The sequence below is a fragment of the Lissotriton helveticus genome, chromosome 1_1 (genome assembly GCF_964261635.1).
Source record: "Lissotriton helveticus chromosome 1_1, aLisHel1.1, whole genome shotgun sequence".
NCBI lineage: Eukaryota > Metazoa > Chordata > Amphibia > Caudata > Salamandridae > Lissotriton > Lissotriton helveticus.
Genome location: NC_136057.1, coordinates 372,763,518 through 372,779,619, shown reverse-complemented (window position 1 = coordinate 372,779,619; position 16,102 = coordinate 372,763,518).

Here is a 16,102-nt window from a genome sequence, read left to right as displayed (position 1 = left end):
AGCTCGTCATGAGTTGCGCCGCTCGCATGCTCATGACGAGCTCAGCTCGTCATGTAACGCGGCTTTTGAAAAAAAGCCGCACAGCGCAAAAATGACCGCAGCACGCATGCGGTTAAAGCATTGTTTATAACGTTTGCCTATGTCTCATGCTCTTGTGTGATTGCATTTTGCATTGTATTGTACCGTATATAAACCTGTGCGCCATGGAGTTAAGGGGCAGTCTCTTTTGAACCTCGTTATACCGACGACTTCTAAGACCACTGTACTAGCTGCAGCTAATAAATACAATCTTCTACTCCAGATGAAGAGTCTGTGTCTCTGTTTCTGACAAGGCAGGTGAATCCCGGGGATTTCAGGCGTACCCTGCGCCGCCGGGCCTTAAGGCTGCAGTTCTCCAACTGGCGCCCAATGTGGGGCGACTTCAGCGGTAACGATTGAGCCCGAGGGTCGTGAGGAGCCCCGCAAGAAAATTCCGGAGGAGGCGCACCACGTGATCGACCCCTGTATGTCGAAAGTGGACCGAAGGTCTTTTACAGCGCGGCTACTCCTTTCTGACGGCTGCTGACGACTGCTGCCCTGACTGTCGCCCTGCCTTGGACCCTTTTGACAATGTTTGGTAAAGCGAGACGATAGACGGACCTTCGCTGGTGTTGGACGATCCTTAGTTAAGTATTTGGTGGGTCGCTCCCACAAAACTTTGTTTTGTCTTGTTTTGGGGTTTTTATTCGGGTATTGCAATAACCGAAGCCAAGGGGTAAGTACGTTTGTACTGTTTCGTTGATTTACACCCCTTGTTGTTTGTGAGCAGTCTAGAGAAGTAACGATTCCTGGATTGAGTAAGTTCAAAAGAATTTGTTGCTTAGGTTGTACGAGGGATTCCCAGTTGGAGGATTCATGTCCGATCCCTCCAGTTGGAACTCCCACTTATGAGCTCTATTCTAAACATGGTATTGGTCCCATTACCTTTAACGAGACATGGGTCCGATACACGAAGAATAGTGGAGTTTTGAGATGGCCCCAAAATGGTAGTTTTGACCCCGCCATACTAGATAATTTGGAAACTATTCTGTTTAGAAGAAAAGCCCGGCCGGCAATGTATGACTCTTTTCGCCTTTGGCGTAAGGAAGCCAAACAGAAAGAAATTAAACAAGCAAAAAAAGATAAGAAAGCACAAAACATGTCTATTATACAGGCTGCTCAGCAGTTTAAAAATAATGAAGTAGATGGTGCGAATGAGATACTGAAGAGACAACATCGCATGGCGATAGATAGATGCTATCCGATGCTGCCTACTTCCTCTCCAGATAAAAGTAAGGAATTAGAAGAAGATTCCCTAATGTCTTGTTTATTGAATTCACCTCCGCCCTATGCCCAAAATCCTAATGCACCTCCGTTACCCCCTCCTATTGCTCAACCAGTGGTTGCTCAATTGCCGATTGTTCAGCAACCGGCTCAGCCTACTAATGCTTCTTTGCCTGCCTCTGTTCCGTCTTTTCATCCTGTATTTCAGCCCCCACCTCCTCTACAATCCCCCGCTCTTGTTCCTCAGTCGGCTACATTTCAGTCTCCATTGCCTTTTACATCTGTAATGCCTCCTATTCTCTCAAGGGATTCTCCTACCTCACATAGGAGAATAGCAGATGCTGTCTCAAATTTATTTTCTCCTCTTCTTGGGTCTTTGAATCTGTCTCCAGCTTTCTCTAGACGACAATCTCGTTGTCAACTTCCTTTTACGGACGAGAAAGTAGTTTTGGGTTCCCTCGCTCGTAAATGGATTGAGAGTGGACTAGAATATAGTACAGAAGACATTATGAGTTCCTTCCATCAATGGGTAGAGCCCACGCAGAGATATGTTTTTAATGTCATGTGTCAAACTCTTATTAAAGGTTGGGAAGATATGGAGTTAGATACAGTTCCTTCGGAGCTACTGAAGTTACAAGCTGATTTTGATAAAGGTTTTATTGTAGGACCACGAGTTGAAGAAGCGGTGAATAGACTCGTAGCGTTTCGAGCCATGTTTTTGTCCCTGTCTTTTTCCGAGGCTGGTCCTGCTAATAAACAAGGCATTAAGAATTATCCGATGCGTGAAGTTCCTCCCGTATGGAGGGAAACAGTGAATGGTCCACCTCCTGTCCCTGCTCATTTCCAGCGTGTTTGGGTCCACGAACCCTTGAAAAGGTCTGAAGTATTGGCGCTTAAACAAACTCTTCCAGACCCCCGTAAAAATCCTGCTGGATATTATAAAGAATTGTCTCAAACAGTTGAGGCCTGTATTATGAATTTGGCCGATATTGATATGTTGTTTGGAAATGTTGTTCCGCAAGCATTATGGGCACGGATTCGTAGGCAAAATCATGTTGGTGAATTAGGTGGTGATTGGGCTGCTATTAGAGCCGCCGATGCAGATCAAGTGGGTGGTGCGAAACTCGATGATCTGATTACGGCCCTACCAGGCAGAATAATTGAATTGATGAAGACAATGATGCCTGCGGTGCGAGTAAATTGGGATAAGCTGGCCGCATGCAAGCAAAAGAAAGACAAAAGCGTCTCGGATTTCTTCACTCGTTTTGAAGAGACGTTTATTGACCATAGTGGTCAGGATTTGAGTGTAGAGGGTGGTCAGCGGTTGTTTGTGGATAAGTTTGTATATAACTTGCTTCCCGAATTGTCAAATAAATTAAAGAGTTCTGAAAGTGCATGGGCTGTCTCTTCCCCTGCTAAAATATTGGCGGCTACTGCACAGTATTATGAGAATAGAGATAAGGAGGAGAAGGAGAAACAAGAGAAGAAAAATAAAGATTTGAAAACGAAGGTTCTTTTACAGCAGGCTTATCCTCCGCATCCTGCACAGCCTCAGTTTTCTCAACCTCCACAGCTTCAGAAGGTGTTCCAGAAGCCTGAGTTTTTTGTACCACGACCTTTGTTGGGTCCTAATCAATGTGCGTACTGTGGGGAAGAGGGACATTTCAAGAATAGTTGTCCGGTTTTATTACAGCGTAATAATGGGATGTCTGCTCCACGAGGTTGTGGTAATTTCCAGTCAGGATCTAGAGGTAGAGGACGAGGTGTGTCCTCTCAGGAGCAGCGTTCTTTTCTTCCATCTACTACGAATTACTTTGATCAGCAGAGAGTTCAGTCTGCGCAGTATTATAATGACGATTATAGTGTTGAAGATAGGGCTGACGATTTTCATATCGAATAGGACAGCCATGGACGAAGTAAGGGAGTTGTGTCGATTCCAGTAGATCAAAATGGGCCGTATGTCACTGTCAATACTATGGGTGTTTCAGAACCGTTTCTTTTGGATACTGGTGGGATGAGAAGTTCGATCATTCATTCTAAACTCCATGGGGCACCTTTGTCTGGCTTAATAAATACTTTGAAGGATTTTCTGGCGCCCCAGTTCGTAATCCAGTTTCTTGTCCCTTGCCTGTTTCGATTGGTCCTTATGATTTGGATGCTTCACTTATTCTGACAACTGGTTGTGGCGAGAACCTGCTGGGTCTGTATTTTTTTAAAAGATTACATGCAACATTGTATTGTTCTCCTTCTGGCGTGCATCTTACATTAGGGAAGAAATTGACGTCTTCTATGTATTTGTCCCGAGACCAGTTTCCACCTGAGTTGCTTTCTCTTCCTGAAAGTCTTTGGGCTACAGGCCCAAATGATGTGGGTCGTCTTGCAATACCACCGTGTGTTGTCACATTTAAAGAGAATGTTAAAATGCCACGCATTCCTCAGTACCGTATCTCTAGTGATGGAGAGAGAGCACTTTTGGCTATCGTTGATGATTTTATTCAGAAGGGCGTGGTTGAAGAAACGAGAGGCAATGTTTGTAACAGCCCTGTTCTTCCGATTCTTAAGAGAACTGATCCTTCACAGCCTCCTGTTTATCGATGTGTTATTGACCTTAGAGAAGTCGATAAAATTGTTGTGCCACAGTTTCCTGTTGTTCCGGACATTACAGCTTTGTTGACGATGATTCCTGCTTCGGCAGCTTGGTTTTCAGTCATAGATCTTAAGAATGCTTTCTTTAGTATTCCTATTGCTGAAGAAAGTAGAGATATCTTTGGTTTCTCTCTGGGTGGCCGAAGTTTTCGATTTAATAGAGCACCTCAAGGTTATTGTGAAAGTCCCTCCATCTATAGCAAGGCTCTTAAGTCACAACTTGATGCTTTTTCTTTGCCTCCAGGTGCTACGCTTATTCAGTATGTGGACGATTTGCTGGTGGCTGCTGATACGGAAGATGTGTGTAAGAGTGTGACTGTTGCGTTGTTGCATCATTTGTCTGCTCTACATCATAAGGTGTCACCCTCTAAGCTGCAATATGCCCGCCAAGAGGTTACCTATCTAGGTCATCTCTTGTCGAAGGAGGGAAGGCGATTGACCCCCGAACGTATTCACGCTATTTCACAGATGTCTGTACCTACCACGCAGAGAGAAGTGCGTGCCTTTTTGGGTATCACTTCCTACTGTAGACAATGGATTCCCAATTTTTCACTTTTGGCTAAACCATTGTTGGCACTAATGTTGAAAGATACGCCCCATCCGCTCCCTTGGACGGATGAATGTCAGAAAAGCTTTGTTGACCTACGTACTGCTCTGTGTTCTGCTCCAGTGTTGGGTACCCCAGATTATAGCAAGCCCTTTACACTGTACGTTCATGAGAGAGAGGGTTGAGCATTGTCAGTTTTGACACAGCAATTTGGAGATAAGCAGAGGCCATGTGCCTATTTCTCCGCTACACTAGACCCAGTAGCTAAAGCTTTGCCCAGTTGCCTCAGAGCTACGGCAGCTGCGGCAATTTCTATTAGACAGTCTGCCGGATTAGTGTTGGATAACACACTCATTGTTATGGTTCCACATGCAGTGGATACCTTGTTGAACAGAACAAGAACACAGCATCTTACGAGTGCTCGTTTGTCTGGATACGAGCTGACACTTCTGGCGAGTCATGTACATGTCAAAAGATGTAACACGTTAAATCCAGCTACACTGTTGCCACTCCCAGATGAGAAAGACGTTCAGGAAAAACATGATTGTTTTCTTCGAACGGAGGAAGAAACGAAGGGTAGTATTGATTTGAAGGACACTCCGCTCAAGGACCCGGATGGGATCCTATGGGTGGACGGTTCTTGTTTCAAGCTTCCAAATGGGGAGACTACTTCTGCCTATGCTGTCACCACCTTATGCACAATTGTTGAGACGGCACGTATCGGACATAATTCAGCCCAAGCAGCTGAATTGATAGCCTTGACTAGAGCGTGTGTGTTGTCGAAGGGAAAGAGAGTGAATGTGTACACAGATAGTCAGTATGCTTTTGGCGTTGCACTTAGCTTTGGTAAATTATGGAGGGAGAGAGGATTATTTACCTCTCACAGGACAAAGATCCAGCATGGTCAGTTAGTAACTGATCTTCTTGAGTCACTTACCTTACCTGCACAGATAGCGATCGTAAAGTGCAGCGCGCATAGGAAAGTCACAGATGATGTGGGTCGTGGAAATGCGTTTGCAAACGAGATAGCAAAAACTACAGCTAGAGACACCACTAGCCGAATGTATGTAGCAGGTCCTGCAAACTGGGTTAGGGAAAATGGAATGTGTAAAGACACGATTGAGAGTGTGAAAACGATTCAGGGAGAGGATACTGAGGAATTGAGTATGTGGAAAGAAAGTACGGGAATGTTAGACTCGATGGGTTGTTGGACGGAGTTGTCGGAACATCAGCGATGGTTATTACCGGACGCTTATGTGTTGCCGGTTGTGACTATGGCTCATGGTCCAGCTCACATTAGTGCGAAAGGCATATGTAAGCTCTTGGCTCCTGTGTGGCAGAATGAAGGAATCCCAAAATGTGCAGAGAATGTGGTTAAGCATTGTATTGTTTGCCTAATGCATAACCCAGGAAAGGGTACCCCAACTCCGGCAGGTCATTTTGCTCCCCCGTCATATCCTTTTGAGGTGTTGCAGATCGATTACATTCATATGGATTGATGCAACAACCTTAAGTATGTTCTGGTGGTGGTATGTGCCTTTTCCCGTTGGATAGAGGCCTACCCTTTGAAAGATAACACTGCTCTGTCAACTGCTAAAGTGTAACTTAAAGAGTTCTTTCCCAGGTTTGGTTTGCCGCGAATTGTCTGGAGTGACAATGGAAGTGAATTTGTGGGTCAAATTATGCAGAAAGTGTGTTCTGGTCTTGGTATTAGACAGAAGTTCCATGCGGCAAACCATCCACAGTCAGCGGGTTTGGTTGAGTGTTATAATGGTACACTCAAGCTTAACTAGCCAAGATTCAAGCCAGTACAGGCCTTGCTTGGCCTGATGCCTTGCCCCTAGCTCTTTTGTCAACCAGAACTACTGTGCACTCTCGTATGGGACTTAGCCCATATGAAGTGGTATTTGGACGCCCAGCTAATGTTTGGGGTGTCCCTCGTCCCAAGAAATATTCAGATATACCATATCCACTGTTAACTGACTACTTGCATAACTTAACTGCTAAATTAAGTATTATTCGTCAACAGGTACAAAGTGTTTTGCCGAAGGCCTCCACAGACCCAGGTCACACCATTTTGCCCGGTGACTGGGTTTGCATCAAAAATTTTCAGCGGACTAAGAACTTGGAGCCTCGTTGGTCTGCTCCTAGGCAAGTTTTGCTCGTCACCTGCACAGCTGTGAAAGTGGTCAGAAAGAAGAATTGGGTACATGGCATACACTGTAAAAAGGTGCCATTACCCTTTGACCAGTGGATCCGCAGTGGCGTAAGGGAATCTGATTCTGCAGCGATTCCTTGTTTTGTGCCTTTCAGTGATGCTCAAATTTATGGAACTCAGTCCGAGAAAGTGGATGACGACATTCTTCAAGCCGCTGTGCCTGTGCATCTTCGAATAGACACTACCAATCCAAAGACTTTGTTTAAGGACCAGACCGTGCCGAGCCTAACACGCTACAACCTGAGGCCGAGAGCTGACCAGAGGAACTGAACACTTTGAACACTTTTTCTTATTACTCAAAGACATTTTTTTTTTGTTGTTGTTTGGTTTTTTTGCCTCCTTATTTTAGTGTGATATTTAGTATTAGATGTGCCATCTGTCTCCGTCGCAGGATCACGGTAGGAGACTCAGACTGTAACCTGGTTTTTGTTGTTTTAGCAAGTGGCTAGTGCCTCAGGATATACAGAAGTGAGTAGCTGAGTGATTGAGGAAGATTGCCGTGAGCGACATTTTTTTTTTAGATAAAGATGGATGGTACAACAACCATAGGTAGGGAAAATAGGAAGCAGGAATTGAGATCGAAGTATTGTAAATTATTGTGTAGTCGATTTGGTGTAACTTTGTGTGTTTTTATGTTTTTGTGTATTTTATTAGCCTGCACAGGTTGGATTGTACATGTTCTGCAACAGAGAAATATTGTTAATTCTACAACTTCTTTGCCTTCTCGTCTTTCTGTCTTTTCACATAAAATGCATGCTCTACCTCCTCATGAACAGATAAGAAGAGCCGAATATATGAATAATACGTTTGTCCAGTTGTTACACCAACATCAGTTGGCTATTAATATGACTGATTGTTGGGTGTGCGGACTTATGCCACACAATACACGAAAGGGAATGCCATATTTGGTTCTTCCTTTCTCATATGAAGGTTCAGCTTGGGCCTATTTGACTATGTTTTCGGCCGCATACCACAACAGACTTAGAAGCCCTGTAAAGACTTCTGGGAATGGATTGGATTTCAGCCACAGCTCTTTGATTAAAGGTATAGTGGTGATGGCTAAGATTGTAGAGAAGAACAAGATTCCGTTAGACGAGAAAAGAGCTTATGAAGGATGGAATGTTACCCACTATGTTTCTAGCCTTGATGACAGAACTAGAAAGGGTAAGTCTTCTCCAGTATGGACTGTACCCCATCAAGGTAACTTTTGTCTCCAAGTCAACAGCAAGAAAGCTGACAGCAAGTAGAGTTGTTTGTACACCTACATTTTCTCGTCCCCTGATTTCCCTCCATTGGTTCCGTCTCAAGGAACATATTTTGTTTGTAATGACAGAGCTTATACATGGCTCCCTTCTAACTTTTCTGGAACCTGTTATATAGCTTTCCTTCTTCCCCCTACATATACGGCTCCGTCAGACCACCACAGAGTTAGATATAGCCGAGGTATATTCGATGCCATGGACATGGCAGCACAAGAGGGAGGAGACTTCCTTAAAGGATTCCCTCCCTTTTGGGGCCCAATGGTTAACAGCAGAAACATCAGGCAATTGGTTCGTGTGGTTGAGACCACTATTAATGTTACTGCATGTGCGATAGGTAACGTTACAGCAGAGCTTCAGGCTGACCGTCTTATGACGTTGCAAAATCGGATTGCGCTAGATGTGATCTTAGCAGACCGAGGAGGTGTCTGTAGATTGATCGGATCTAGCTGCTGCATTTATATTCCAGATGATGCTCCGGCAGTATACCAAGCCATTTCCAAATTGCATACCATCTCCGAGTCGATTCATCAGGACGAAGAGGATTGGTCTTTTATGGGATGGTTTTGGGGAATATTGTCAACTTGGGGATGGAAGATCTTAACGTTCCTTGGAGCAATTTTGGCCATCATATTCTCGTGTTGTCTGTGTGTCCAATGTGGTCCTGCAGTTTGTGGCCTACTGGCTACTTTATGTGTTCCACAACCTGCAACTCAGAAGACAGAGAATATTAGGATGATGGTGCAGCAACAGCTTGAGGATTTTATGAACATCGATGCTGATTCCGACTCAGATTAGCATGAGTTGATTTGTTTTTGCCTGAGTAATGGCAAAAGGAGGGTCTGAGGTTCTGTAAATTACGAATTTGTTCGTGCTCAGCCTCCATTTTGTAGTCGCCGCCATCTTGTGTTGCCCTCACTCAGGCAGTGCGGCGAACGCAAGGTTTTTTTGTCGTTTATGCATTCACGTGTTAGGTGGCTTCTTTGCGTATGTTTACTAATGAGTGTCAGGGTCTGGCCGAGTACACTAATTCCTGTCTGAGCTGATTAATCCCCGTCTGGACTTTTTGTTGGTTCGCACCATTATTTCCTTTAAGTTATCTTATTTGCTGTCCTTCGCTACATGTCTCATGCATTCTCCTGTTTCACGACTGTCCTTCTAAAACATACAGCTGTGTTTTCTCTACTCGTAAATCGAATTGTCTGGATTCATTTGTAATTTGCTTAAGGGGTCGAGTGACAAACACAGCCGGGAACTTGAGTTACTTTGGACTTAAAGCATTGTTTATAACGTTTGCCTATGTCTCATGCTCTTGTGTGATTGCATTTTGCATTGTATTGTACCGTATATAAACCTGTGCGCCATGGAGTTAAGGGGCAGTCTCTTTTGAACCTCGTTATACCGACGACTTCTAAGACCACTGTACTAGCTGCAGCTAATAAATACAATCTTCTACGCCAGACGAAGAGTCCGTGTCTCTGTTTCTGACAAGGCAGGTGAATCCCGGGGATTTCAGGCGTACCCTGCGCAGCCGGGCCTTAAGGGTGCGGTTCTCCAAGCTCCTGCCTTATACCACAACCAGGCTTGTTGCGATAAGGATTCACCTTTCCATGTTGTACCTGTTCGCTCAACTCCTCAGCTTCAACCTCAATATCCAATTAAACGTGAAGCAAAGGCATCAGTTAAAGAAATTCTCTTTCAATTGGAATACCAGGGTGTAACTGAACCCTTTGTTTCTGCGATGATTAATCCCCTTTTTCTGAGGTTGAAACCTGATGGTTCATATTGCATTATTGTGGATTATGCACATTTGAATAGCCATACCCGTACCTTTGCCGTACAAAACTAGCATGCTACAGCTATAATTAATAATATTGTTTGTAAAAAGTTTTAAACTACTTTACATATTTCAAATGGATTTTTCAATCACAGTTTGGATCTGGAGAGCCGTGACTTATCCGCATTCAGCGCTCTCAGAAGCGATATTCAAGATTGCCTATGCGGTATAAGAATAGCCCTGGGGATATTGTGGCACATATTGTGTCCCTTTTAAATGAAGTGGATCCTGATGCCTTTTCATATGTCGATGACATCTGTCTGACAGATGATTAATTAAATCCTCATCTTGCCCAAGTGGATTTCAACATCACTCATTTCGCAGCCTTAGGGTACAAATTTAACTTTGCGAAATCACATATTGCTGTTTTGACCGTTCTTTTTCTTAGCCATGAACTAACCAATGAGGGTAGGGGTTTAGCACCCCACTTTCTAGAGAAGTGTGATCAAGTGCAACCTCCATCTACCCTTAAGAAATTACAGTCTCTGCTGTTTATTTTTTAATTTCGACAGAACTTACATTCCTGACTATGCTCAGTGTATAAATCTACTCTTCAAATTGATCCCCTCCTCCTTTTCTGCTTCCGGAACACACCGCAGTGTTGCGTGCGTTACAAACAGACTTGCTTGCAACACAGTACTTACATATTAGATTAAATACAACCAATTTGGTAATCCGGAGTTTACCCGGAGTAACTGGTTTCACTTATGTGACTTTTAATGAGGGTGACACGATTTCCATTGCCTACAAATTGTATCTGTATACTTCTGCAGCGTTGCGTTTTTCTTCTACTGAGAAAATTCTTACCGCTGTGCAGATGCCGATTCCAAAAGAACGCCCTCTTGCACAAGGTAAACACATTTTTGTTGCTTCTCCTGTACCTGCCTTGAAGGCGGTCACAAAGGCAAGTGTTCCCAACTCTAAAGCTCTACATCCTCGATGGATTCAATGGGCTACTACATCCCTGACATCTACTGATATCAATTTTGTATTTGAGCCGTCCCTACAAACTCAAGAGTTTCTTCAGAATGAAGGTTCTTCCTCTTGATCAGTACAAATGCATCATTTACACTGGTGGTTTGGCTCAACCGACCATTGGTTCGAAACAGGCTTATTCTGCAGTTTGCGCTATTGTGATAGGTGCAGTAGTGGACAGTTTTTACCAATCTACTTTAGTTCACATGCAGTCCCTTTTGAGACTGCACGGCCCAGTTGACGGAGTTACGAGCTTCACTTTTAGCTCTTGAATTTGCTGAACATAAGTTACCCACCCTTGTTGCACGTGACTCCTTTTATTGTGTACAGTCTTTCAGTGACAATTTGTTTTTCTGGAAACAGAATGATTTTCGGGATTCTAAGGGTAACACAATCAAGCACAAAACGCTTTGGGTCCGAGTGGCTGCTCTTAAGGACCATTTACCACTTGCGCATCAACATCACCGTGCGGGAGTGCACGCTGTTAGTTATTCAATAACTGATGAAGCAGCTAAATCTGCAGTAGTCACAGTTAAAGTATCAGCTGTTACTAGGTCAATGAATAAAATTGACAATGACATTTTGGCAGCTATAGCCGCAACTAGGGAGGGTACTCCTTCTCCGCAGGGTTTCCCTTCCTGTTATACATATCAAACTAATTCTGAAAAAGTACCATTTGTAACTATTCCTACTGTTGGTGATCGCTTGATTCCCAATGAAGACTGCAGACTATCGCTCATTGTGGCCGCCCATGAAGGCTTGGCTTCTGCTCATGCAGGAGTGTCTGCTACAGTTTCTCTTTTACAGCAACACTATTGGTGGCCAGCTTATACCAGCAACTCGAAAATATGTTCTTTGTTGTGATGTTTGTCAACAAAATAGGAGTTCTACTGTGTTGTGTCCACCTCAGACACATCTTTTCATTTCTAATCATCCTTTTTAGTTGTATTTATCTAGATCAATGTGGTTCATCAACATCCAATAATGCTTTCAAATATATTTTGGTTGCAGTGGATTCATGCACTAGGTTCCTCTGGGTTTGGGCACAGTCAAAGTGTGCTTTTTGGCTCTTTTGGCCTTTATACAAATCCTGGGCCACCACTCTTATTTAAATCACTTGTTGTGGTGAGTTTTTTTTAAAGAACTCAAACATTTATTTCCTCTCTTTTTGCTATACTTCAATAGGATCTTAAACTGCTCCTCACATATTTGATGTGTAAACTCTGAGCCTTAACACAGCTGTCCTTTGCAACCTCATGCTCTGAAGACAGTGATCCTCGTTGCCATAACATTGACGTGGCAGGCGAGTGAGCTCTAAGCTCTTTCTGTCAACCCACCATATACCATCATCTTCCCAAACAAAATGGTTTTGCAGACCAGGCCATCATTTCTTCCTAAAATAGTGACACTGTAGTGAGGGCTAGGCCTTACTTGCACACATTGCTATGTTAGCATAGGCTTATTACAAGTTTAAACGCCATTTTACCTTTTTGCTGCTTTTGCACACAACACTATATGTAACTTGTTGCAAGTTAGACTACGTGAATTGCTTCACAGGAGAATGGCTTGTTTCCAACGTCCCTAAACTTACAGATCGACCTTAGTCTGCACAGTGAGTGCTGAAGCCTCCAAGGTTATCAGAACAATGTTCGGTGTTGTTCGGCTTGATCATCATGCACTAGACATAACATGCACGCAGCTGCAGCTAACTGAAATCCTGGCGTCTTTTTAAAAAAAATTTATTAATCTTTTTATTGACTTTCATCAAAATAAACCTATTACAACCATTGCGTAAAGGCCAGTACATTTCTGCATTCTTCATCCATTTGTGTATGTCATATATATGAAAATACTATATGTAATCGAGTCAAGCAGTTTGAAAACATCAGAGTAAATGCATGAATTTCAGTTGGTTTTTTTTGTGTGTGTTTTTTTTTAAGAATAGAGGCGCAGCACATCATTAATTATAACATTGCATTCACATCATTGCTCTGTAGAAAAACTGTTAGGTAGCTCCAATAGTCCTTTGGCCATGAGTTGGCCGGCAGTTCCTCTTCGTATGTCAATAGTCGATCCTTGCAGTAAGTCCTGTCCTGCAGCCATTGTTTAGGGTTTGGTATTTTCTTGCCTCCCCAACATTTATATATTTGCCTCTTAGCTATTAAAAGAGCGATTGCGCAGAATTTATGTTTCCCAGCCTTGACAGTTGATAAAAGTCCCAACAAACATACCTTTATGGAACAATCAAGTTCCACACCCACCATAGTTTTTAGCATGTCAGTTATTTTCCCCCAATAATCATGTATTTTCACACAGTGCCAGGCTAGATGGATGAAATCCGCCTCCTGTATCCCACATCTTTTACAGTTAGCGTCTTCCCGTAGTCCATATTTATGAAGTCGCATCGGGGTGTAGTATGTTTGGTGTAGATATTTTAGATGTAAGATGCGTAAATTGCCATTTGGTGTGAGTAACCTAATTAATGTACAGGTGGTATACCACTCTTTCTCTGATATTGGGTCTGGTAATACCTCGTTCCATCGCAACATTGCCTTAGCGGAAGTATATGGGATTTCATTCTGGGCTGCTGTGTATAGTCGTGACACCAGGTGTGTAGTATTTGAGGATGTTAGAATTAGCTGTAGTGTGTCCAGGCTCGGGGGTTCCGCCGGGTAGTCTGGGTAGAGGTCTTGGATCGTCCTCTGTAGTCTATAATAGGTGAATCGGAATAATATGGTTTGATTACTTATATAGGACAGGTCGTCTATTTGGCGGAAACTACCTACGTTATAAAGGTCCCCAAATGCATTAATTCCTACCTGTTTCAGGAGATCCATACCGACTTTTTCCCTAGTAACTGATATCTCGGGGTGATGGTGTAATGGCAGTGCCGGGGCATAAAGCGGCACTTTGTGTGCTAATTGTCCCACGCGTGTGTGGTGGCGTCAATTGTGTTTATGTCTGCCGAGTGTGATGGTGGATGTTTATGTGTGATTATCGCTGTTAGTGGTATCGGCAAGGCATCTCCTTCCTCAACCGCCGTATGTGTTAAATAAGGTGTTGTGTGAAACCAATATGCAGCATATTGTGCTTGTGCACATAGGTAGTATAAGTAGAAGTCCGGAACACAGAAACCTCCTTTTTCGTAGGGCAGTGTCAATGTTCGCAGTTCTATACGTGCTTGTTTACCCGCCCATATTAGTTTAAAGATGTTATGCTTTTAAACACTGCCTTCGGAGGTGGTATTGGTATATTGTTAAATAAGTACAGAAATTTACGAAGGATGTTCATTTTCACGATTGCAATGCGATCAGCCAATGACAGTGGCAATTGTATCCATCTGTTAACTTTCTCTTCTATCTTGGCAATCACTCTTCTATAGTTAGTATGTATTACCTCTTCATGATTTCTGCTATACCACACCCCTAAATATCTAATCGACTCAGTTTGCCAGTCTAGCGGAAAGTCCGTGACATGTGGTGTAGTAGTGTCGGTGAGTGGAATAATGGAGGATTTATCCCAATTAATCTGCAGGCCAGAGTGTCACCCAAACTTTATGTATTCCCTTAGCAATGGGTTTAAGTTTTGTTCTGGGTCTCGGACATATAAAAGCATAAATCCTGGCATCTTTAATATCACACTGCATCCATGATTTAGACACTCTGAAAGGAAGCCCATTTCCAGAGAGACAGAGAGCTATTGCAGATCCTGATGTGATTCACTTCTGCTGTTCTTGGAGGTATGGGTTCCCCTATTCAAGCCTAAGAGACCTTCTATATTTTATAAAACATAGTTCCTAGCTTGGGAGGGTGGCATACTAGGTGCTATATAACCCGTTCCCACCATCATTATAATATGATTTCTCCTTTTGTGTTTTATGGAGTTGTAATAATGCTGATCTGCTTATGCTCGCAAAAATTCTGCATCTTAGAGCACTTTGTTAAAACAAATATTTTAAACTTTATTGTGTCTCTTTCTTTACCCATGTTGTGGACTGGTATGAGAATATAACGAAAGAGTGTTCTTGATTCCCACCATTCCTGAGAGTAACCTAAGTCGCATGTTCTGGGTTGTCGAATCATTGTTTTTTTTGCTATAGGACGAAGAGCTAATGTGACACTGATGCTAGTCGGTTAGGGGTTCTAGGTACTGAGGTGAGTTTTCTGGTCCACCACAATTCACTGATGTCCTGGGTCTCTGTGCACAGTTCTGTGTGTGAGCAGAATCCCTGCAACAACACCATCCCACATTGGTCATATCTTATTACTGGCATGCTATGCTTTGCCTTACCCCTCTAAGGAGGAGGAAAACCCCCAAAAGAGCACATCAGTGGTACCAGGTGACCCTGAGTGGAGGATCAGCTCTTTACGGGATTCAAACGAGCAAAGATGGGAAAAGCCATGCAGAAAAAGACCATCTTGCCAGATCATGTTTTGTTTAATGATCTGCTACGCATTACCCAATATAAAGATCTTCTACACATTGACAAAGAAGCAGCCTTTGGAAGGGTTTAGGACTTATTCCACCAGAGCCAAGGCTCTTACCATTGCGTTGGCATGTGGAGTTTTTGTCCTGGACATTTGCCTTGCAGCTACGTGGGCGTCCCTCCTCACATTCACAAAGCACAACTGTCTGGACAGCCATGTTCGCCAACAGGGGCATTTTGCCTGGTCTGACCTAGGGAAGTGTTTCGTTTGAGCCAATTCGCAGACCCAACTCTGGATAGGTATAGTAAGGTGAGGAATCTGTGATTAGATGTCTCATTCAGAAAAACACTTGCCTATGTTAATGCTCTTTCTGGTGAACACTAAACGTAGATTCCTCACTCTCACTCCAATCCTGCTCATTCATTCTGTGAATCGAACTCTGCCACTAAAAAGATCCCAAGTGTGGGAATCTACACTGGTTGATTCCAAATTGCTGTTGAGGCCTTGCATCAGGGGGTGCAGACTGCCTCAAAAGCAACTTACATCAGCATGTGGGTGCGGTGCCCATATTGGCCATGCCTGTCATTTCCAGAGCTGAAAGGCGTTTGTGCGGAGAGGTACTGTTCAATAGTTTCTGGATCCATTCTGAGGCCTAGGGAAATATTCAAAAGGTGAAGAATCTGCGGCTAGACAGAGTCTCTACCTGAAAGAGCATTACCAAAGGTAAGTAACATATTTGTTTAGTTTCAAATGCATTACCAGTAGCGGTAGGTCATTCCGCCTAGCATTTTCAATCCAAATATAATAGATATTCATTTTGGTGCTCAATGCAGCCCCTACCGATTACATGCTAGTAAGTAGTTTTAAAAAATGGTCCATCTTTTCCAATAT